Here is a 25,306-nt window from a genome sequence, read left to right on the forward strand (position 1 = left end):
AAGAGAGAGATGCCAGATGACCTTTCTCTGCCTTTTGTTGAAGCAGATGTGCAGTAATTGTCTGTCTGCTGGATTGCTGTTGTTGTTTATTGGAAGTTATCAGAAGTGCTGAGCTGAACAAAGCAGTTGGGCCTGAAAGGGACACACATTCTATAGGATGGCATTATAATGGTGACAGGGCCTGCAAAGAGCAGCCTTGACCAGGGCAATACAGCGACAACTGCACACAGGACTTATGTCAGCTTTGGCCTGAAAATGCAGCTCCGTCCCTCAGCCAATACTGAAACCTTGCCCTCTGCCAATACGTCCCAACCTACGGAACGTCATGCTGCTATTCAGATTCCCACTAAATTGAGAATCAATCCGACTGAAATAAAAATGACTTCCCTTTCTTGCTACAGTTAAATCGCTTTGTTCTAAAATAAAATAAAAAATGCAATGGGATTAATTTACAAAAACCTAAGGTTTTCCCCTTAATTTCAATTAAAAATTTAAGAAACTGTTACTTCTCATTTTGGACGCAAAATTCTGTAAACGGCAAAAGTATTGAAAAATGTAATGTGCAAAACAAAATAATGAACACAAAACAAAGCTCATGGAAGTTAAGAATATGGGCGGAAAATGGTGAAAAGATTTGATATGATTCTGTCTGAAGTGCAAAGTAATAATAATAATAAACCTTTATTTGACTAGGAAGTCACATTGAGATTAAAACCTCTTTTACAAGTGAAACCTAGCCAAGACAGGGCCAAAGCAGTATAAAACAGCATAAAAAGTGAATTAGATAGATTAGTTCAAATCAGCAACATATTTAAGCTACTGTGTTACTTTCTTACATAATTCTGAAAGCTTTTCATTAGTAATTTGTGTGATAAATATTCAAATATTGCGTAAGTCACAAGTCCAAAGTGGAAAATTGATATCTGTAGTGGCCGCTACAAAGAGGAATCAGTCCATTACTGGCACAAATTCCAAGCGCAAGTCTTTATTTTGCCAAGCGAAATAAGCTTAGTTTTGTGAATGTGGAGAACTCGTATGATCCAAGTGTATGATTACAATCAGAGGCTGTTTTTGTGGCTTCCTTTTGTCGTGACTTACAGATGGAACACAAGACGACTAATGAAAACAAAGAAAAGGCAGTTTTTCCGCTTGGTGTAGAATTGTAAACTTTACGTGTGTTGTTTAAGTATCAGTAAAACTTGAAAGGCGCTGGTTACTGCAGACAGGTTGAGATATTTCACATGAACATGCTGGTACTGTGTCCTAATCAAGGTCAAAGGACGCTCTTCATTTGCTCACACTGCGTCTCAGCTGAGAGGACATTGTAACTGGTGCTGCAAGAACTTTTTAACAATTATGTTGAGTAAACATCCACTTAACAGGACTACTGGGTGGAGGGGGAGGGGTAAATACTTGGCTTTAATGTTGCCATTTTTACAAAGCAACTAACTGGAAATGGACATTAAATGTAATTGTTAGCTCTTACAGCATAAGGAGCCATTTTGAAAGATGCGGCATCACAGAAATGGTATCCTTGTAACATCCAATAAAGCACTATTCTGAATCAGTGCACGGAGGTGTGCTTTCACTGTGCCGATTTCGCCATGATGGCAATAGTGAGCGCAGTGCCTCTCGGCTGGGGGGCCCCTGCCCATGACTGCTCTTCTGCGCCTCCAGGCCGGAAAGGTTGCGGCCACAGAACACTGGCGAAACGATCCAGGTAAACACCAACGCTGGCCCTGGATGCGGTGAATACAGAATAAGGTTTTCACATTTTTTAAATAGCTGCAATCAGCGGAAATTCAACAGTATCCTTTGTGTCGCTAATGAAGGGATCCTCCCCAAAAATGATTCAACAGCTCACAGCATGGCCCCAAAATGGCTGACCTTGTGACTGACATCAGACGTCTCTTATGTGAACATGATAAATAAAGGCAGGAAAATCCCTGGGGTGAATGTATTCAGTGGCCCAGCCCCTTGTACGCCACATTGAAGCCATGGCGTCTGCTTATGGTTCATTAGGAGGGAAGCAAATCCAACATTTATCAGAGACACAAATTAAATACAAATTTAAAAAAAAAGGGGGGGGGGGTGTTATTTGTGTTATTTGATGTATGCTTACACTTATACGTGTGGTTGCTTTCAATTTACCTTGGTTGCACATCATGAAATACAAGGCAAACAAATATGACGTCTTGGGATGCATCTGTTCAATCACCATGGGTAACGACGCTTTTAAAAGCCCACCCCCAGAACCTCACTGTGTTCCTTTTTCCTTGACCGGTGTTTGTCCACAGCACAGTGCTCGCGCATACTTTAAAACGTATCGATTGATCGCCAAAAAAAAAAAAAAAAGTTGGCTGCCAGATGGCAATTTATTGTTGTGCTGAAACAGAAGAAAAGTCTATTTTCCTCAAAAGTGACCTTGCGCAAAATAAATAAATGTCGCAAGCACCCTTTACGTTGACCGCTGGTACAGAATTATGCTTTTATTCTCGGGAACTCGGAGGTTTACAAGCAGTCTTGAGGAGCGTTTAATGGTTGCTCCGGTGATTAATCACTGACTTGAGATTTCTGCTGCTGTACTGGGGCTTCTCTAGCCTCCCAGATTGTATTATTGCCCGTCTTTGTCTGCCGTCTTTGGATGTTGCTGAAATACTTCCTCTCCTATACCATAAATAACACCATTAAGTTCACACAAAGGAGAGGAGCACCAGTTCTCAGGCAAGATGTGGTTTCCAAAGAAGAGATGGACACGGTTTTCCAGGTACAAAAAGGAAACCAAGGACAAGAAAAGGAAAAGATAAGTTAGCGCTCAATGTAGCCTACGATTGATACAAGGGGACTGCTTCGTGTATTTATCGCTATTTATTGTATTTTATGATTAAATCAAACGTATGCGGGAACGCGCATTAAAGTGAGAGGACAGCGATATCGGCGTTCCCCACAAAATGATATTTTCTTTTCAAATAATTGTGTTTGGTTCACCCACCTCATTTCATTATATGCCTCTGGAGGTTACATATTTCAGAATGCCACTGCTAACAGTAGCCTACTTCAATAGCCGGTAACGCTTTGGACTTTCATGTAGGCCTACCTCACAAAAGGAAATGGTTTTTTTTTTCTTCGTGCTATTCCCAGCGCTTGCGTGGACACTAGCGTTTTCAGGCTACAAAGATTATTTCCTATTTTAAAAGTTTGGATTCTTTTTGCACTCATTCCTTGTTAAAGATTGACAACTAAAGTTGCTGTTAAAAGAAAAGTGCTCATTCATTCTATAGTGGCAGCACGCACGTGCGCGCGCACACACAGTTTGTAGCTCAAAAGTTGTGGGTTCAGTTCCTAACTGTGACACTTTTGTTGTACCCTTGAGCAAAGTATAAATGAGAGAGCGAGAGCGGATTCCACACATGGCTATAATTCGATGTCGATTGCCCATCAGTTTCTTTGCTGGGGTAAACACACTAATAGTTAGGCTTTTGTTATTACATGACTGTGACAACTACTTGCATCAACAAACAATAACATGCGAGAAGTCCACAGGGCCCGAGGTGAGTGGGAACCCCCACAGTGACTATTTCTCACCCTGGGTCTATCATTGTCTTGTCTTTTTTTAAAAATAGGAATTTATGAGAGCACACTTAAAATCCCACCACCACATGTGCTTCACACACATTATAAACATCAACATGATGTTTGTTTATGCCAAATATTTAACTTTATATTTTTACTATATAGCTTTTCAGAAGCAATATAAATATATCGAGTTAATCATTTTAATTGTTTTGATATAGTTAGTTATCTCCTGTATAAGTATATAACATTCAGTAGCCCAGCATTGCGTAGGAGCCGTTTTTACAGTGGTGGAGACAGGGGCTGTAAAGCAGGCCATTTTTTCCATTTCACAGGTAAAACATCACACATACAGCACACACACACACACACGCACACACACACACACACACATACAGCACACACGCACACACACACACGCACACACACACGCACGCACGCGCGTGCAAAATGAAAACGGGCTGAATCCGAGTCAGGCAGTTGCGGGCCAGATGTGAGTCTGCGGGGAGGGGGGATCCCAGAGTGTAATCTGGCCCCAGCTCAAACTATTTCCGGGGGAGGGGGTTAAATTAGCCTGTGTTGATATCCTGTCAGTGTGGCAGAGGGTTGCCAAGGTGGACCTCGGTGCGATGCTGTTCGGTTTGACCCCAGTGTGTGGGCAGCTTCAGTCCAGGAACCCCATCATTCCAAAACACTGATAACGCGTAAAATGCCAATGGGTGCCAAAATCAGTGAAACGATTAAAAGTGCACAGTGCATAGAGGAAGCTGTCAGTCAAACTGCAGAGCTGACTGGCTCTGAGCTTGGTGTGGGGGCAGACTGACTCAAGGACAAATTCAAGGACAGGCCGAGTCCTCTCTGTGACTTGTATTGTCACAGGGCTGTGAAAAGCACTGGAGGTGAAAGGTGCAGCAGTTGACACGCAGTCACACACACACACATGCACATACACACGTGTGTGTTGGGTAAGAAAAAAAGTGTTCGATTTCTGGAGTTTAATTTCAGACTGGTTCATTCTTTTGCGGTGTATTTTATTGGTATTCATTTATTAGGCATATAGGCCTCTATCCTGATTCAACTCAACTCTACACAACTCGTGCTGTGTTGCACCCAGTGATTTGCCTTTGACCAATTAGCTGTCTACTTTGATGTCAGGCACATAATTTTGCTAAATACACTAAGTGTTCAATGTAACGTTTGCTTGCAAACAGTTAGCGTAAACTTTGGTCGCGTATTATCTCCTCCACGATTCACATAACATTTAACCCAGTATATTAACCCTGGTTTTCATAAATATATATATATATATTTATGAAAACCAGGGTTAATTTACCGGGTTTTATATAGTATATATGTACTTAGTTAGATGTTATTATCTATATTTGTGATACTTTCTGAAGCTACCTCATGTTCATAAGGACTCAAGGTAGACTCAAAAGGGAGGAGGGTCGCTCTATTGACTCCAGACCAATGAGCAGTCAAATCTACTGCGTGGGCGACAGGGTGGTGCAATGAATAGCACTGTCATGTCACAGCATGAAGATGTCTTGGCCAGGGCACTTCTGTGTGGAGTTCACATGTTCTCCCCGCGTCTGAGTGGGTGTTGTCCCACAGTTCAAAGACATGCAGTTTAGGCTAACTGGAGACTGTAAATTGCCCGTTGGTATTAGTGTGCGATTGCATGGTGTGAAGAGCTCATTTTAAAATCAACTTGGAACATGATTTTGCTCTGTTTGGTATTAATATTTTAACTCCCACAAGGATTCAGTTTGAACTCTTGGAGAGTGTTAAAAGATCAACTCCCAAAAAAGAGTTAGTTTAACTCTGGGCTAGAGTCTATTTGATGGTCATGCATGTACACTCAAACTGAGTTGATTCTAACCCCCAGGGGGTTTATTCCAAAGACCAAAATTTGCTGTACATCTACACACGTTTGTGCACACACAAACATATGCACACAAGCACAAGCACAAAAAGCCTCGCAGGCATGCACACACCCACGCATGCACATGCACACACCCACGCATGCACATGCACACACCCACGCATGCACATGCACACACCCACGCATGCACATGCACACATATGTGATAAGCAAAAGGGTACAATTGAAAGAAGCTTGAGCATTGAGTATTTAAACATCTCTATATCATTAGTATGACAAGCAACTGTCGAGCTTGAGAATGCTGTTGGTCAAAAGTTATGTGTTTAGTTATACAAATTATACCATAATCATACATGGTTTCTGCGTAGAAAAACACACAAACACACACACACACACACACACACTGCTGCACACATATATTGATTGATTATGTTATGTGAAAATTGCAGCCAGATGGTAAAGTGGTCAAGATTTCCGCGAGTGAGACACTGATGAACATTGATGATGGAGAGGAACCACTTGCCTACACACCCCCACCCTGACACAGACCCACACACACACAATCACACTCAACACACACAGACCCACACACACACAATCACACTCAACACTCACACACTCCCACCCTGACACACCCACCCAGACAGCCCACAGTGCGTACACAGGCACACATACTCTCCACCTTGATTGGTGCACTAAACTATTTCAGCCAGTGCCATCAATGACACCCTGATAAATAATTCACCAGGTTCCACAGGTTTCAGCCGAAGTACTCAGATTGAGGAACAAATTGCACGCAATTGTGTAATTATTTCTACATTTGTTTTACGCAAATTCTGTTGATTTCATCAACCACTGACTGAAACATGTGTGCCATTTATGTTTGCATTACTGTGTTAAACACAAAGAGTACTGTAGTTTGACTGGATCTGGGTTAAAACTGACAAAAAAGGTCCGAAGTCTTTCTCAAAGTAACTATTAGGAGTACTAAGAGGTCATGCTGTAGTATTGTTAAAACCTAGGAACAGGACACAGCAACTATCTTAAAAATTTCAAAATGTTTATCTCACAGTACTATAGTCATGAATTAGTCAGAAAATCTGCAGTGATACCATCTTGCTGGTTTTTCTTGAAAAAATAAATGCAGGACAATGACCTTTGATCTCCAGAGAATAGTTCTCAGGAAAGCATCATGAATGATAAAGTGTGATATTTTTAAAACCAGCACTGATTACATAAAAATTTCTCCACTCTTTTGATCTGTGTCTTTGTATTAACCAGAAAAAGCAGGCTAAGCACTTTCATGCATATATTGTATAGGTGAGGATACCAAAGCCACATAGAAACAACAGTGCAGTTCATGTCAGTTTGTCAGAGGAGGAGATTCATAACCCCTCTTGTGTGACAGTGTCAGCTGTCTGGATTTTATTATGAAATGCACAGCTGTCAATCATTTTACTCAAATATAATCATCCTACAACTAAATGTATGTTCAATCTAAACAGAGAACATGGGTCAGACCAGTGTTCCTGCTCTCATGTTATTCCAATGCTAATGATACCCTGTAGAAAATGTTAAATATGTGTTTAGATTTACATTTTGAGAACCCCCGCCCTCTTTCCCAAAAGAATAAAGAAACCGGTTCTACTAAAAATGTGATTTTGCTGATATATTGTTTACGTAAACACAAAACACTGATTATTCTAAACACAGAGAATACAAATGGCCTAAATTCCATAAGAGCTAACGACTAATGCTCTGACAACTGCGCATGCAGAAAAGCTAAAAATGACTTCTGTTAACAGCATCAAATGGTTAAGTAATAATAATAATAACAACAGCAAAACAACAACAATGACAATAATAATAATAATAACAACAAATAGCCTAAAAGTAAATTAACTGTAAATTAAGCATGGATTGGTTTTTTCGTAATGTTTAAAAAAACATTTTTTAATGCGGTTTTCTTCCCTCTTCCTCAAACCACTTTGGGAGTTGCTTCTTCAGAGGCGTAAAACCGTTTGATTACTGGGAACCAATTTTCCTCTCGCTGCTCATTCCCCTCGCCCTTTCACCTTCTCTTTCCGTTGCCAGGTATCTCCAGAAAACCGGAGCCGTAATCACAATGAAGTTGGGTTCCGTTCCTGCTGACGGCCTTCCCGTGCTGCGACTGCGAGAAGCCGACGGTAAATCGGCGAGGTGTCACGCAGCGAGCGCGACCTTGCTGCCCGCCATTGTACGCGACGGAAAGTGCACCGCCTCTCTTTTCTGTTTATTTGAGTTTTCTCTCTGCTTTTTTTATTGATTTTACGCGATATAAACGTGTCCATCTCTTTCATAAACACGCCACATAAACTGGCCAGTGGCAAAATTAATCAGTTTCTGTTCTCCACGTGGCTTCAGTGCTAAATTCAGCGAGGCAATCGAGTCGCTGAAGTCCAGAGATAATTAAACTATAACAGAGTAGGCTATGTAGGCTACCCTGTTAGAGTTGATTTAACACTGAACAGTTTACTGTGTAAACGGAGCATATTTTCTATGGTTTTATTATTCTTTGCTGTAGTTTGACAGCGCTGTCACTCATATCTTAGCTCTGATTAGACATTGTATGTGGTCGAATAAAATTGACTAAATATAAGACCGTTATGTAATGGTCATGAATGATTGCAGCTCGGAGGGGTATTTTACGGCGTAAACAAGAGTGTTTTCATCATTACTATACCATTTCTTCCTGTGTAATTACCTCCCGCCAGCTTGCACAGTTCACTGATTTGCTATGTCCGACTATTGATGCAATTCAGACAAATCAATGAAAAAAACAAAGCCAAAAAAAACAAAAAAAAAAACTCTAAAACGCTATTTGCATTCACCAACACTCTCCAGAGTATGAGGTTCATTAAAGGCAAATAACAGTCCTGTATGCACTCATTACACACTGTGGGTGAAATGCATAAAAAAACACGACTAGAAGAAACCATGAAGAGAGTTCAGAAACGAGGTGAATCCTAGAGACACTGAGTCAGCCTAAATGCAATGTCCTTTGTCTTCAATGGATTTACATGTTGTGGCAAAAAATTGTCACTGCATTTTTCCTGAACTTTGACAATCACTGAAACCTCCATATTATATAAGTACTAAAATACAGGCCTACTAATAAATTGAATTATCTGATCACAAATAAGCACAGTTTGATTGGGCCTGAGGGATTTAAATGAAAGGTTTGGCACTCACATTCAAGACCACAGCATGGTGCTTGGTGACTAACATCAGGGTAGCCAGGGATGGGCTGTTTTTAAAATATGCCTATTTCAAACATGTAGTTACATGAACACATTTAATATATAATACCACTCTCTAGCCACTTTCGTTTGCATGGTTTATACCTCTGCGCCACCTGCAAAGCAACCCACACCTCCAACAAATTTTGATTGTAGTTTATACTCTATAGTGCCATTTATGTGGGAGACGGATAGATTTTTACAGACAGCACTACAGTGGCCTGCTAGCAGCAGGGCCATTCAGCAACCATCTTGCGTTCACTCACCAGCTGATCCCCATCTCGACTGCCTGGCTTCAGCTGCTTGCTCGGGGACTGTAGCTGCAAACCTCTGGGGGATGGGCAGCTGTGCTGCTGGCACGCTACTAGCAGGCCACTGCAGGCTTGATAGCCTTCAGAAGGAGCGGGGGGGTCAGTGGCGGTGATGACAGCAGCATTGCAGAGGAGCCTGAAACAGAAATGACAGGGGAGGTGGCGGGTGGCATTACATTCCCCCCATTTTTATTGCCATCTCAGTGCCTGCTCTTGGTGGTGTACAAATGAACACAAAATATGTCCATGACTGGCCATAGCATGGGTAAGCAGGGGGTGACGTCACCATAATGGTAGAAAACAGAGAGAATGGTCACCAAATTTCTGTCAACAGGGACCCAGGAAGTAATCACCAACCACCATTGGAGTTTTTCCATTGGTTACTACCAACGTGGTCTGAATGTTGGAGCTCCTTTGTGACCCCTACCAGTAAAGTGATGTCAAGGGCTACGCTAATGCCTTACATCCCTGTTTCACTACCTCAGGTCTTTAAGGTGTAGTGGTGGGCGTGGTTGCAGAGTAGCAGCCAGAGGTGGAGGAGTGGGAGGAGAACACAAGAATATTGAGAGGCGTGGGTATTGGTCTGCATTAGTGTATTGGGGCCAGGGATTGGATGATGGTTTCCACTAGTAACCAGTGGATGGGTGTGTGAGAATGTGAGTTGGGGGGGGGGGGGGGTAACGTTTGTTGGAAAGGAGCAGGTGGGCACTAGAAAGAGGACATAAACATGGAGGCTAGCTGTGTCTGGACCACCAGCTGGGTGTAATAGACAGTGAAGAATGAGAAGATTATTTGGCTTTTAGATAGAATTAGATCAACCATGAATGTGGTCAGTACGAGTCAATCAAATGAACGTTGATACTTTACTGTGAAGGTTATTTTAAATGTAATTACAGAGAATTAATTTCAGAGAATACAAATTGATATGCATTGATGGTGGGAGGGTGGTCTTTCGTTAATTCATCAATTCCTATTTAAAGAAATGCTAATTGCCTGCAGTACATAAGTAGCGGATCTGCATGCAAGATGTACGTATGTAGAAATGCTCTTGTTTCAGAGCCGCATAATGAAACGTTAGCTGTACATGACGCTCAGAACGTTACATTCACAGGTCCAGCCCCTTGCAATTCGAAACGCTCACAACAAGGGGTCATTACCATGGGTGGGCTTCAAAGAGACTTGGGGAGGAGGGGGGAATCCGGGGAAAATGGAACACAGGGCACTTGAGAATGAAAGCGGCAGTAGCTCTCCGGCTCAAAAAAACAGGACACCTGCTCAATTTATCGGGCTCTCCTCAGTCGATTAACAACAGTCCTTGAACCTCTGATCCCGGTGTGTGTGTGTGTGTGCATGTGTGGGTGTGTGTGTGTTTTGTGTTCGTGCGTGTGTGCGTATGCACGTGTGCATATGTGTGCCTGTGTGTGTGAGAGAGGCCAGCAGTTGGTAGCGCAGAGCAGCTCATTTGTGGCCGGACAGTAGCCTCTGTTCACCTGCCACCAGCGCGGTTCACCGTTCTGCCATTGTTACCTCCACATTACCGATATTAAAGAAACATTCCAGCATCAGTCTTGCAGTCAGGCTGTTAGGAATGAGATTATTATTATGTATCATTATTACACTATCATACCACAAGTTTACATTCAATTATTTCTCTACTTCCTGAGGCCATATTTTGACCTAGGATGACTCACAGTGAATACAGCTATCATTCAATCAACATGTATCAGTAATTTTGATAAACAATTAAAATAAATTATTACTTTAATGAGTTTGGCGAGTTCAGGGATCAGGGAAACTATCGCACCAAACTGAGTTTGTGAAGAGAAAGTGTAAGGCTTGTGTTTACTTTTAAGTTAAGCACAAATGTTGATTGAATACTTGCCAACATCTAGCATGTTATCCATTCTTACGACTGGATTTAAGTTACAAAGTTTAATGTATCTTTGTGCTCCAGCTACAATTACAACCTGAGATCTTCATGTAAAGTCGTTTGCTATCCTTTTACTCCAGTACCACCTGGTTTATCAGCAAGATGGAATCATTCTGGCGTCTGACTTAATTCCCAACATTTCTGTAGCCTTATATTTTTGTTCAAGATCCTGGTGGCTTCCATCCAGTATTCTAAAGATGTTTGAGAAAATGGTGGTTAACCTCGTACAACGCATCTCTGCTCACTGAGAATTTTATGTGCATAGCTGCTACCCTTTTGAAAATAGAATGCTTTTGCGAAATAGCATTTCTGAGTAAATGTGTTCATCAGAGAACCCGTTAACAAGGGAAGACGTCTCAGCCGTGGAAAAAAGCAAAGTGTTTACAAACCTTCCCTTGGTATTGTTTGCTAGTGAGCCTCTGTCATCTTTGTCAGTAAGAACTATGATCTTGCATTAGCATGAGTCCAGCAAGGAGGGAGATGGATAAAAGTGTCTTATGGGTGTCATGGCAACCACATAAATGGCTCCTTAGCTCAACAATGGGCAGAGGGGAGACGAGGGAGGCCTTTTCTCCAGCTGGACATCTGTTGCTCTTCATTCAAAATTATGGGATGTTATGCTGATTATTTTACGCCCTGCTTCCCCCTTTGAAAACCGCTGGCTGTGAAATTGATTATGTAATTTAGAAATATTTAGGTTTCTACCCGGAAAAAATACCCACATAGCAACTTGGAAACCCTGATTATTACCAACTGTACACAACATTTTTAATAACATCAAAAGTTTAATGCCACGCTAATGTCATAAGTTTACTAAATACACATTAATTAAATGTTCAACCATGGCAATATATTTTTTAAAGTAAGATGAATGGTGCTCAGCTTGTTTTTCGCAGAGATCAATTAAACAATAATACAAGTGTAGATATGATTTCTTCAGCCATGTGGCTGTGGGTGCTGAACTTGTTTAGATGAATTACAGTATACGGAGAGACACAGGCAGATCTGGCATTTTCTCTAGAAAGAGGAAGTACAAGAGCGGCCACAGCAGTCAGGTAACTGGAACAGAGGACATAATCAAAGTGGCAGCCATGACACAAAATGGAGGAAGGCAGATAAAGGTGGCTTAAACATAGAGATTATAATCGCACACGCTCACACCTGCTGCTCAACCTTCAGTGTGACAGTAAAGGTGCTCAGTACATGCACAACTTTACCCACACAGCACATGCATAAATATAAAAAAGGCTGAATTAAGGCGTAATTGTTCTAAACGGATTTTAATGTACTCGAGTTTATATTCATTCAAATTTCTGGCTAATTGAGTGGGGTTTGAGTTTTGACCAAAGCCCGAAGTGCAGCGAACAAAAACAAGAGTAAAAGAGGCGCCCGTTAGCGACCGCGGAGAAGTGGAAGTGTTTCAAAACGGCTGTTTAAAACTTCCACTTCGAGAGCGGCTTAAGTTAAAGTGCGAGCTGCTCTCACCGATCAGACGGAACCCTGTCGCTGCGTTTATCTCATCTCGCGGCTGGCACAGCTGCGGCTCTGTGGAGTTGCCGGCCTCATCCGCTGGGTCCCCGACACTAAAGACACGGGAGTGAGAGCTCAGCCAACCGCTACGTGCCGGACGTGGCCACACCGGGGATAGAAACACACACTTCTATCCGTTCGGAGGATCCGGTTTAATTTCCAGTCCCGGTACGCTATTAATCACATATCGGAGAGGTCTCCCACGAGACTGCGGAATGCAGCTGCGTTTCATCACGTTGAGTGAACACAGGAAACAGAAGAGTCGCGCTCAAAGACGCAACAGGCAGATGTTTCAGGGGCTCCCTGATGACTCCTGTACTGGGGTACAGTACCTCTGTGAAGAACCGCAGGTATCGCGCCCTCTGACTTTCGTGAAATAGTGACAGAGGCTTCCTGCAGTGTGCTTTGCAACACTCACTCTCCGGAGATGGACAGAGGAGGAAATGGAGTGGCCACTGTCGCACAGGGCACAGTGGGTCAAAACTCAAAACAACAACAAAATAAAAGGGTTATTATTTGTACGATGCAAACATTACTATTATGAAAATATTACGAATAATAGTCATATTTATATTATTTATAAATACTATAAATATAATATAATTTTTAAATGACACTAGCTACATAGGGTCCATATTAACTGAACTGAACTTCAAAAAGTAAACATGAAATATATAACATGAACATAAACTGGCTGCGTGAAAATCAACAGAAATATTCAAATGTATTGGGTCAAATGCAGTGCACTTTGCTGGAGTTTAAACCTCAGGTTTATCCTCCACAGAACTACACTACAACTGGAACAGCTATCCAAATCAGTAAAATAAGGATTAGCTGTTAAAATTGTAATGCAGGTCTGTGGTCTAGGGGTTTAAACTCCAGCTAAGCACACCGCAGTTTATCCAGTAAGACCGGAAGAAAGATGAATGGGCCATCACACAGAAAACAGAGAGGGGTGTACTGAAATGCACACTGAACCTGTGCAAGACACCAACCCTGCTTTTTCCTCATCTAGGGTTCTGCCTTATAACCTAAGGACAGAGAAACTTCCCCCAAACAATTTACATTACATACAGTATATGAGTCTATGACTCCTGGTTGACATGTAATGTAGAAGGGAGTGTAAGACGTTTGCAGACTGGGCTCAGAAATGAGGGACATAAGCTGAACCCCACGGTCATGTGACACAGCTGGAGGTTTTGTCTCCCCCACCTCAGCAGCTCCAGAGAAAGGGACGCAGCCTTAAAGAAACGAAAGCGGCCGAAAAGAGAAGGAATACAGAAAAGTGAGCGTGGAAAGAGAAGATCTATCTCTGAGCCATTGTTCCGGGCTCTTCTGAGACGGCGGCCCGGGAAGATAATGGGGACGGGAAGCCACCTGCTTTTGGCCTTAGCGGCCCTTCTTTCACAAAAGCGTGGGGCCCCCCTGTCCCGCTGCCCGCTTTAGCTCCCCGGCCCGGGGACGACGCGCATGGCTGCTACTGTTTTTGCCCCAGAATTAGGACCCCCCCCCCCCCTCCCCTCCCCTGGTACCCAAAACCTCGCCCTGACCTGAGATCAGAGAAGTGTGGAGGTATCGGAAAAAGAAGACAAAGGCCCTGCGTGGCCCCATCTGGACCTGTCCGCATTCGACAGGCCCAGATTATGCAGATAGGACAGGGCTGCCCCCATCGCAGGTGCGTTGTCGGGGTGACGGGGGCCCGACAGTGCGCAGGAGGGTCCCGTGGGGCCCCCACCTCAAGTATCCACATTGATTAAACAAATTTGCCACAAATCATTTTGTAAATGCCCAGTGGGGGCCTATACAGCGGCCCCATTCATGCGAGCGCCGCCCCCCTGCCGGACGGGGGCTCCCCACTTCTGCCTTGTTTGAGCACTGACAGCTCCTGACCCCCCCCTCCTCTGCAGGGTGGGCCCTGTGGAGCAGGGAATTGTGGGAAAACTAACGACAGGCAAAAACTGGACTGGCCTCAGAGACACAAACACACGTGTGTGTGGGGAAACTCACACACACCTAAACAGAAAAATACATATGTGTAGAATCTTCACATGCGCACACACACACACACACACACAGACAAAAACTATGCATACACACACAATCAGACATACACACACGCACAGTATTGTGCATGGTCACACCACAGACTTTCAGGATGTTTGAAGACACAGCTGTATTCTAAGATGTAGCTGCTGCTACATCTTAGAATACAGTTGCTATTATAATCTGCTCAAAGAGACAGAGAAGTGACATGACATACCTCCAGATTCTCCCATTTGATCTGTCACTTCTGCTTGCCACTAGTCTAGTTTATTGTTCACTTAGCAGGGGCCATGCACAGTTAAAACAAAATAAAATTGCAGCAGTTAGCTTCAAACTAATTTACATGTGGTACTTCCTGGGCAGGAAGAATCAAATAACATACAAAAAAGAATATAATACTATATACTATATAATACTAATACAAATATTTAGAATCAGTAAAATTAAGAATGAAAAAGAAATAGGAAGTAAGTATTGGTGAGAACATGAGTGTGTGGTCTTTAGCCAGTGTTAAACTTGTCTTAAAAATGTTTAAACTGGTAGACTCGGTGACATTGGCAGGTATTAAGTTCCATTAAAGATGTGCCAGGCTCTCTCTGCCCTCTGTGCCATAATGGTGCCACCGTGCCACTTTTCAAAGCCTGGCACAAGCCGCTGTTTCACTGCCCAGCGGGCAGGCGTCTGAGCGCCCCACGCGACGCGTGGAAAGCCTGGGCCCCCCCGCTGACCCGGGATTAGCGTGCGGACGGGGCGGATCGCTCAGGCGTGGGGTACCGCCCTCTTCTGGTAGTCCAACCCCACCCTCCCTGGGCGTCCAGCGCTGCTGCAGCTGAGCGAACACTCTCCAAGCGGACGGATCTCCGAACGGGACCCCTGAACTGCGTTACAGATGCCGGCTCGTGCTTCGACGAAACCCCTCTGTTAACTCCGCCAGTACCCTGGGACGACTTCCCCCACTGCAAAAAGATACTGGGAGCTGGAGATTCACTACTCCATGCCTGTAACTCCCCCCCCCCCCACCACCACACACACCTCATCTTCATGTTCATATAACAATTTAGATTTTCAACAAACTTTTATGCTCTACTGAGGAAAATTGCATTTTTGCCGCTCCTGTACATTGATTATGTTTTTATTTTCCTTTCATTGCAATTGTTGGTTAAATTTACCTTAAATAAATCAATAAAAAGGATGGTGAATATGATGGTGAATTTACAGAAGAGATTTTTAATCTCATTTTTAATTTTGTTGTTTTTATTTTTTGATTGAAGTTTAAGTTCTGTGCTTCGCTGAAGTTTAGAATGAAACCCTTATTTAGACTGTTCGTGTTTTGTGCGGCTAGAGTTTAAAAAATTATGATATAATTTATTGTAGTGCGTGATATTATGCCAATAAATCATCAGGAATCAGGCGCAATTTCATAATTTTTACTCAACCAAACCAAAGAAAAAAAACAATAAAAGTACGCAAAGAATCCAGTACAGTCTGTGTGTGGAGCCGGAAACCGCTTCATGCGTGTTTATGAACGGACCATCAGCGTTTAGACTGATGCTGTAGACAAACCCACCGTGAGTCCCCAGCTGCATGTGGTGAATAATTGTCCGGATGAACCATTAGATATGTTACTGATTACCATACGATGAACTGACACACATACAGCCGGGCTGAAAGATGTACATTGTTTCCAATCAGCTTGAAAAGGTGCAGTGGAGCCAGCGTAAATTAGAGGACTAATATTATTATTAACAACTGCCTTTCGAGCCTCATGGGGTCCTAGTGTGCTGTGGTGGTGACCCTGTTTAGCAGGGGTCATGAACCTACACCCCCCCCCCCCCTCCGCTCTGGTGCCTGACGCTCTGGCAGGGGGAAGCCTGGCTGTGTGCGGGGGGGCGGGGGGCGGGGGCAGGGGATTGAGTGGCGGCCCTAACAGGGGAAGATAAACAGGAAACGCCAGCCCCTCCCTGTCCTGCCCACCCTCACTGTCACCGCCGTCAGCGTGCCAACCGTCAGAGGACGCGGTGCACAGACAAACACACGCACACACGCATGCGCGCACGCACACACACACACACACACACACACACACTGGCCACACGGGGTCCCACTGAGACAGACTGATGTGACTCGTTGCCTAGGTGACAGGGTGCATTGCACAGGACATTCTTTTACTATCCTCCAGGCATTTACTAAAGCTCAACCTCCTGGGTCAGAATATCATGTCATATGTCATATTTCCAGAATGATGCAACCTCACAATGGCCTTATATGGACAAGATGCCAAAAAGAAGACCATCAAATACGAACTTCAGCAAACTGTAAGCATGAAAATCAATGGGACCAAAATGCCGTGAAATCTTGGCACTTCCCTCTCTTCTCTCTGGTTTTTCCTCGCTCGCTTACCATGCTAATCAGATACTGTCAAGACTGGCTGGGTCGGTAATGGACTTTAATGACATAATCGTGTTTCAGCGTGAGAGGAACACCCTCCGAGCGGTTATCAGCAGCGCGCGCTCCTTATCTGCAGAAGAAGAGGCCGAAAGCCGTCGTTAAACTGAACAAGATCAATCTCATTGACTAGAGGGCCCATGAAAACGTCTGTTGGAAAAACGGACACAGACCAATCACCCCTCAAACAGCAAAGGAACTAACTGAAGCGATCAAACCCAAAACTATAATAAAACACGAAAGCTTCAGATATACATGTTGCTGGACCTGAGAAACATTTTTGACAAGAAGGTGGATTTTTAAAAGTATATACCTTAATTCACAGACATTTACAAAACCCATTTTTGATTTGTCTTGTGCGTTTACACATTTGCGTATTTGTAGCTGCTCTCTCGACTAGATCCCCTTTGAAAATCAGATGAAATCTCGAAGAGGTTTCATCTCATGGCCCAAATGAGGAGCGTACAGACATGGCCCGCTCCTCGCGCCGCCGGGTCTCTGTCCGTGTTCCTGTCTCTCGGCTGCCTCTCCGTGTCACGGCTTTGCCATGGGGCGCTGCTCCGGCCCTCCGACATGTGGTCCGGGCCCATTATTTTAACTGCTTCCAGGGCCTTCAGAGCCTCCGTGACCTCGGAGTGCAATCAGGAGCAGGAACGGCCACGTTAACAGGCCGGCGCTCAGGACAGCTTGGGTTACCAGCGCTGTGAAGGCCGAAGCAAAACAAGCAGCCCAACGTCACATTCCTGTTTTTAATGACTCACGCCTCGCACTACAGAAGAAAACAATAAACTCTGGTCCCTTATACCTCTCTCTCTTTCACACAGGCTGTCTCTAACCCCCTCATACTTGCTTTCCTACTCGTACACTCCTACCCACTCGCTCTCACGCTCTTTATCTCTAACAGATTCCCTCACACTCTTCATCACACTCTATGTCTTTCCCTCTTCATCTCTTTGCCTCACATACTTTCTCTAAAACACGTTCTCTCTCTCCCTCCCTCTTTCTCTCTGCTCAGCCATCCGCAAGCATGAGGGAGACCCACCCAGCCAATGACGTCTCCAGAGGGGCGTCGCTTAGACTGAGGGGGACCCCGAGCGGCGGTGACGAAACGAAACAGCGCCTTAAACTGCGGACAGAAACCCGCGGCGGGCTACGCCGCGGACCATAAGACTGTTGCCACAAGCAGGTCTCCCAGCACAACCCACGAAAAAACCTTGTCCACGCGAAAAGGAGTGGCACCTCGGGAACCTTATCTGCAGGACAGGTACTGGGGCACACGCCAAAAGTGAGAACACACTCGGCTTAGGGTTCGAATCCAACTCGTTCCTGATGTGGGCTACAAATACGTCATTCGGAAATTATGCTATAAATGCTGTGATACATCGCATTGGATATGGTTTGACAATAATCTATGTTTAAATGTATCTGTCCCTATCAAATGAACATTAAATAAATAAAGTTCCCGCAAACACGCTTTCTTTACAAGGTTGTTTTTACTTTGGATTGAGAAAAAAATGAGACTCAGGGGAAGCAGCAAAGACCTGGGGCAGGGAGGGAAGGTGATTGGTAATGTTTACAGCAGCTGTCAGTAAAAGAGATGCTTCCTTCCTGCTGAGTTCTGCGTCCCTGTCTGCAGCTCAGCCGTTTGGAGGAACCGGGTCACATGACCCCAGAAAACACCGCGCCCGGCCTGACTTCAGCTTCTCGCCCTTATCCACTCGGCCGACGTTACCAATCACACAGTGCGCAGCGATCGGTAACGGAGGGGAGGCCTCCCGACACCCTCGTCATCAGACAGGGGAACGCCGCCCCGCAGGCCGTTACTCATAAAGATGGCCACCCAACTGACGCACACACTGCACATTACTGTAACCAAGGGACACACAACTCTCCTGCCCCTGAAATATGGAATGCCATCTGATTTGTGCTCATCCTGCATTTGACTGGATGTTATCTGGAAAATATTTAAACCAGTCAACAGAGTTCCAGGGTACATTTTTCACGTATTTCAATGGGAAAAAAAACAGCTATTCTTAAAACTGAAATCCTGCAATATCTTTGCCAGCCTCTATATAGATCAATATGAAGGTATTTCTCTATGCTATCCAGTAAAACAAAACAAAAAGGAAGGAAAGCAAGGTATCCTTCAATTTGGAAAAGTTCCAGGATCTGAAGAAAATAGAAAAAAATAAGCAAGTAAGCAAACAAAAAGATGTCTCAAATTTATATAAATACAACTGCAATTTCTTAAAGTTAATAAAGTGACATAAAAAACGTTCCTGTGTTCACAAAATAATGGCCAGTTGATACTATTGTATATTCCCATCCCTGAGAAAAATGTGATAAACCATAAAAAGTTGTTTTTATATTTATCACACAGAAATATAGACATACATATACAACGCACACACACACATACACACATACACACATGTAAATTAAATAAAATTAACAGGGGCCAGCCTTAAATTAGCTGCATGCAGTTTCTATGGTTTAATTTCTAAAAGGTCACAAGCAGCAGTGGTTTTTCCAACACAATGAGAGAAATATACTACATGACTCCACTGGCAGATTTTTCCCATAAAACCCTTTGATAGTTTAGCCATCTGGCCAGAGCCCAAAAAATCCTCATAAAAGAGGCCCAAATAAGGTCAAAGGTCACCCCCTCCCTGGGTCATGGGGCCCTTGAAGGTGGTTATAGTGGACTTTACTAAAGTTGTCAGGCGCAATCCCCTGACAAATTAATGCGCATTCTTCTTTTTTTAAAAGTATTCAATTACAGTCACAAAGAGGAATTTTGTTGATACTCTTTAGACAGGGAAGACTCACATCAGTGAATGGAATCTTTGTACACTCTCAATTCTCTGCCTGAGATGTTTGGCAGATAATGTTTGTGAGACTGGAGAGGACTGGATTAATCAAGTTGTTTGATCATATGCATTAGAACCTCAACATACCAAAAAAGACAAACAATTTTATGAGGTGCTCACAGTGTGTATGTATATACTTTGTGTGTGTGTGTGTGTGTGTACATTTTTATAAACTTGGAGCCTGTTATTGAGCTAAACAGCAAAACCTACAGGAAGAACCAGCAGAACCAACAAGACACGTCCAACAGCATTTGGCAAACCAACACTAAGAACAAGTACAGTAAATAAAATGCGGGATGGTGAAAAAAGAGCAGTCATGCTTTTGTGTGACACCTCTTGGTGTACCTGGGAGGATAAATTATCCTCACTTGTTTACACAGAAACTAAGGATGATTAAGTGTGGAACAAAAGGACCAGAAAATCTGCCTGTTACTGTTACACTACTGACTGAAACCTCTATGCTAAAAATAAGAAGAAAACAGCAGTACCGTGTGCGTGTGTGTTGATGGATGGTCCCCTGTTCGATAGGTGTCAATTTTCAACGTAGTAGCTCATGCGGCGACATATTTGTTCCCCCATCCCAGGCTATTCGTCATCTGGAGAAGAGGGCCAAGCGCATACCAAGCATAGCGGACCGCAAGAGCTTGGGAGATGCCGGAAAAATTTGAGAAGAGCCCATAAATGTTGCTCATCTCTTACCCCCTCTCTCAGCATTGCTCCTTTTGTTAATCCGTTTCTTTTATGCTTCTACCTTACAAGGAAAATATCACCAACAATCAAAGCTTTAGATAACTGCGGTTGGGTCTTCTGTGTCAGAGCAATTTCTGTCCGTTTAGCTTGGAATCTATCCCAACTGACTGAACAGCTGGCTGCGGACCTGAAAAAGCAACGCTCGTTTGTGTCCTTTTACATCTTTATTACCTTATTACGTTCAATGACTAATTCTTGCCACAAAATAGACATATGGACATCTGAATGAACCTTTTACTCACATACATACAAGAGGGATTAGTGAATACAGAAATGCCTGCACACTATACGACATTTGCAACAACAAAAAAAAATTAGATTCAAGCATCCTTGAAAAGGTCCATCTGACCAAAATCACAGTTTTTTTTCACGATTATGTCAATTAACTGTTTAGAATATGGAGTGGGCCTTGTGGGTTGTCAACAGCAATGTCTGTGCCAAAACCTTGCACCTGAATAAAATTTATTTACAAGGATTTCAATGAGTACAGAGGAGCTACATCTCAGAAATGCTACAGAACATCTGCATCTACAGAGATGATGTGGTCATGGCTTTTCCACATTGTGCAAATCAGTCAGGATGGCAGATTCACTTGATTGACTTTTGACAGAAATGGCTGAAAAGGCAGGTTTTATTATATATATTCTTGTGTTCTTCCTGTAGTTGTGGTGCAGTTTTATGATGGTTTCTCTTGCAGGACAACACAAGATATCTGTCTTCTGCCTTATGATCTTTCTGGTCTTCTCCTTTTAAAATGACTGCCCATCAGCTGGACCCTTCTTAGTCTGTACTGAACATTGCACCTGGAATTCTTAAGCTTCTTTGCTATTTCTCACTGGGAATAATGTTCTTACCAGGATCTGATTACTTGGCCCTGCATATCTAAGCTTAACTCCACCTTCTTTGTTCTTCTTTCTTGCAACTTTAGTGCCGATTTAACTCTCACTACAGGCTAAAGGTATTAGGGTTATAAAAAAAACTTAAGGTAGATAAGATTTCACTCAAATTTGAATTGCTTGAATTTGAGCAGTTAAGATGCTTCAGTACTACATCATCACTGAAGACAAGTATGCCAGTATCTGTAACAGCCATACATGCCTAAACCATAACACCCCCAACCGCCATGTTTCACAGATTGGCGGGGGACCCTCCATACTTTGGCCTCCCTCTGATACAAATTAATCTTAGTCTCAGCCCTGTACAAAACCTTTTTCCAGAATTCTGCAAGCTCTTTCAGGTAGTTCTGACTAAACTGTAACCTGGCCATCCTGTTTTTGTGGCTAACCAGTGCTTTGCATCTTGCAGTGCAGCCTCTGCAATTCTGTTTGCAAAGTCTTCTGCGGACAGTAGTGACAGGCACATCCACGCCTGCTTCCTGAAGAGTGTTTCTGATCTGTCAGGCAGGCGTTTGGGGGTTTTCTTTCATTATGGTGAAAATTCTTTGGTCATCAACTGTCGAGGTCTTCCTTGGCCAACCAGGCCCTTTTGTGATAACTCAGCTCACCAGTGTGATTTTTCTTCTTAATGATGCTCCAAGCAGTTGATCTTGTATGCCTAAGGTTTGGCCTATGTCACCAACTGTTTTTTCATATTTATCTGCCTCATAATGGCTTCCTTGACTTTCATTGGCACAGCTCTGGCCCTTATGCTGACAAAAACCAATAACAGACTCCAAAGGCAATCAAAAGCCTACAATCAAAACTAGACAATGAAAGCTGTCTATTGAAAGCTTGCAATAAAGAAGCAACTGAACACACTTGACTAATCAGAAACACCTATGAAGCCATTTGTCCCAAATATTATGGCACCCTGAAATGTATTAAAAGTTCCATTGTTTCTACACGGTGAAACCTGTTTCTATACAGGGAGCTCCACAATGTTTGGGAAAAAGCCATATTTTTTATTCATGACTGAAGTGGTTTTAGCTTACCCTTAGCAAACTTAAGTTTGCTTAAGCTAAATGCACCCGTAGTGGCTAAGAGCTCCAGTCATAGGCCTCAATTGCAAATTGTACACGATGGACTTCTGTGCTGCAGCATCGCCGGGCTCTTCGCCTCCAGTGGTCATATGGAAACTATACGGCTTGAGACCCACGCGTTTATCAGCGCGCAGTACATTAATGTGCCCCTGACAAGCCCGCAATTACCCCTGCCCTGTTCCTGGCGGGGTCACGGTGGAAGTGGTCCCTGTGTAACGGGCTGGGGGTGAGCCGTCACAGCGGCCGTCGCCCTGACGAGCGCTGCCGCCGCCGCCGCCGCCGCGCGTGGAGCCCGCCCGCCAAACAAGACACAAAGTCCTCTTTGTTGCTTTCATTCACCCCACATAAACCGCGAGAGAACGCCAGTGAGAAAGAGCTGAGTTGGGTACGCGACGGTGTTCAGCCACCGCACACAGGTGCCGTATGGAACCATATCACATTCATTCACACCCCAGCTGTGTTCATGCTATGGACTGGTGTGGGTTATAGACCAATTATTTGCTATACACAGGGTTATGCGCACGGAATAGCTTTTATTAAAAATATGGTTTGACAGAATAGTCTTTGTATATATAAAAATGCTCAGAAACCACTGATTGGTTGAGTTGTTTGGTGGCTATACAGTGAGCTCCATAATGTTTGGGACAAAGACTTTTGTTTTTCTTGATTTGGCTCTCTACTCCACAGATTTACATTTGAAATCAATTACATGTGGTTAAAGTGCAGATTCTCAGCATTTATTAAAGGGTGTTTTTATACATTTTGGTTTCACCAGGTAGAAAATACGGCACTTTTTATACATAGTCCCCCCATGTTTTTGTCCCAAACATTATGCTCACTGTGTCTGACAACCGGGAGCTGTATGTGAATTATTCACTAGATTATTAACCATCTGTTTTAAAAAAATACTTTTCTAGCAATTCTCAGTTCCAGCATAATGCAGGTGTTACATATGAATTATGTGTTTCATATACTGTATGTATATGTATGCGCATATTAGCAGATGTGAAATAGCTACAAAAATGCAATAATTAGTGTGTACAGCACACTAATGAGCTATAAAATGAGGGCAAACAAATACGGCAACAGACGCAACAGACACTGAATTTAAGGCGTTGCTGGCTTGAATCCCAGGCACGCATCCAAGACACAGCTAGATCACAAGATAATACGCGAAACTATATGTTCCCATGGATACAGCTGCTTAAATAATGAACACTTACACAGCAATAAAATGTGACATCCTCTCAAAGTGTGTGGGCTTCTCAGATAGGAGGGTAAACTCAACCCCGTCAGGCACAGGGCCTGCTCTGCTTCCCAAACAAAGCCTCACAGTTCAGCTTACTCTACACCCATCAGAGAACAGTCAGGTGTCTCACTGGATCCAGGACTTACATTTCAAGAAAGGCAACCGACCCTCAATTCAAGTCAGGTCATAGTGTTTCACTTTACTCTGAGTTCTGTGTCATTCTCAGTAAAACAGATACTGTTCAATGAAATGAAATTATATTACAAACACTACTTCCGGCTTTCGAATATGCTCACTTGCTTTCACAATAAGCAGAATCCACGTGCATTAGAAGTATCAGCAAAAAGAGGATTACAAAGGATGTCATTGAAAAATGGCAAAATGGAGATAATGGATGTGCCTTCAATGAACAGATCACAGGATCCCCCTGGCCCTGCAGGAATTTAGCGGCACTTAAATTCGTCCTATGAGAGAACAGAACCCAGGGAGTTTTTGGGTGGACATTCCAAGCATTCATAAACCTGCCTTGTATGGGTCACTGACCGTGCATGTGTTTAGTGCGTCCAACTAACGGCTTTCCCTGGGGTTCATCTACTGAAACTTAAAAATGTATTTCACTGGTGCTCCTGAGTGCCTCCTGCTGTAAAGGTGCTAGCTCCTAATTAACCCAAAGCTGAGCTCTGTAGCATGCATGCATGGGTCGAATCTGGGCTATGGCATAAGAGAACTAGAGTTAAACGCAAGTATTATTGGGACAGTGATGCAATTTTTGTTGTCTTGGGACTTCACTCCAGCACATTGGATTTGAAATAAAACAATGACGATGAGAATGATCTATGTAGGAATTACAGCCCTCTTTATACATAGTCTCCCCATTTAGGTGATGTGCTTCCTGTGTGGGTACAGGTGTAACACACAAAGGTGATGCGCTTCCTGTGTGGGTACAGGTGTAACACACTCAGGGGGAGTACTTCCTGTGTGGGTACAGCTGTAACAAACTCAGGGGGAGTACTTCCTGTGTGGGTACAGGTGTAACACGCTCAGGTGATGCGCTTCTTGTGTGGGTACAGGTGTAAGACACTCAGGGGGAGTACTTCCTGTGTTGGTTCAGGTGTAACACACTCAGGGGGAGTACTTCCTGTGTGGATACAGGTGTAACATGCTCATGTGATGTGCTTCCTGTGTGGATACAGGTGTAACATGCTCATGTGATGTGCTTCCTGTGTGGATACAGGTGTAACATGCTCATGTGATGTGCTTCCTGTGTGGATACAGGTGTAACATGCTCATGTGATGTGCTTCCTGTGTGGATACAGGTGTAACATGCTCATGTGATGTGCTTCCTGTGTGGATACAGGTGTAACATGCTCATGTGATGTGCTTCCTGTGTGGGTACAGGTGTAACATGCTCATGTGATGTGCTTCCTGTGTGGATACAGGTGTAACATGCTCATGTGATGTGCT

General features: G+C 43.5%; 1 long non-coding RNA gene across 2 annotated transcripts in view; it reads right to left on the reverse strand.

Annotated features, from left to right (window-relative positions):
* Positions 1-872: 872 nt before the first annotated feature.
* Positions 873-25,306, reverse strand: part of LOC135234523 (uncharacterized) — a 54,080-nt gene continuing 29,646 nt past the window's right edge. For both annotated transcript variants that reach the window (XR_010324127.1, XR_010324126.1), the window contains 2 exons: positions 9,003-9,183; positions 873-1,739 (listed from right to left, as the gene is read on the reverse strand). This is a non-coding gene — a long non-coding RNA (uncharacterized LOC135234523). The remainder of the gene's footprint in view (positions 1,740-9,002; positions 9,184-25,306) is intronic.

Source organism: Anguilla rostrata, chromosome 11 (assembly GCF_018555375.3).
Source record: "Anguilla rostrata isolate EN2019 chromosome 11, ASM1855537v3, whole genome shotgun sequence".
In the NCBI taxonomy this organism is placed as follows: Eukaryota; Metazoa; Chordata; class Actinopteri; order Anguilliformes; family Anguillidae; genus Anguilla; species Anguilla rostrata.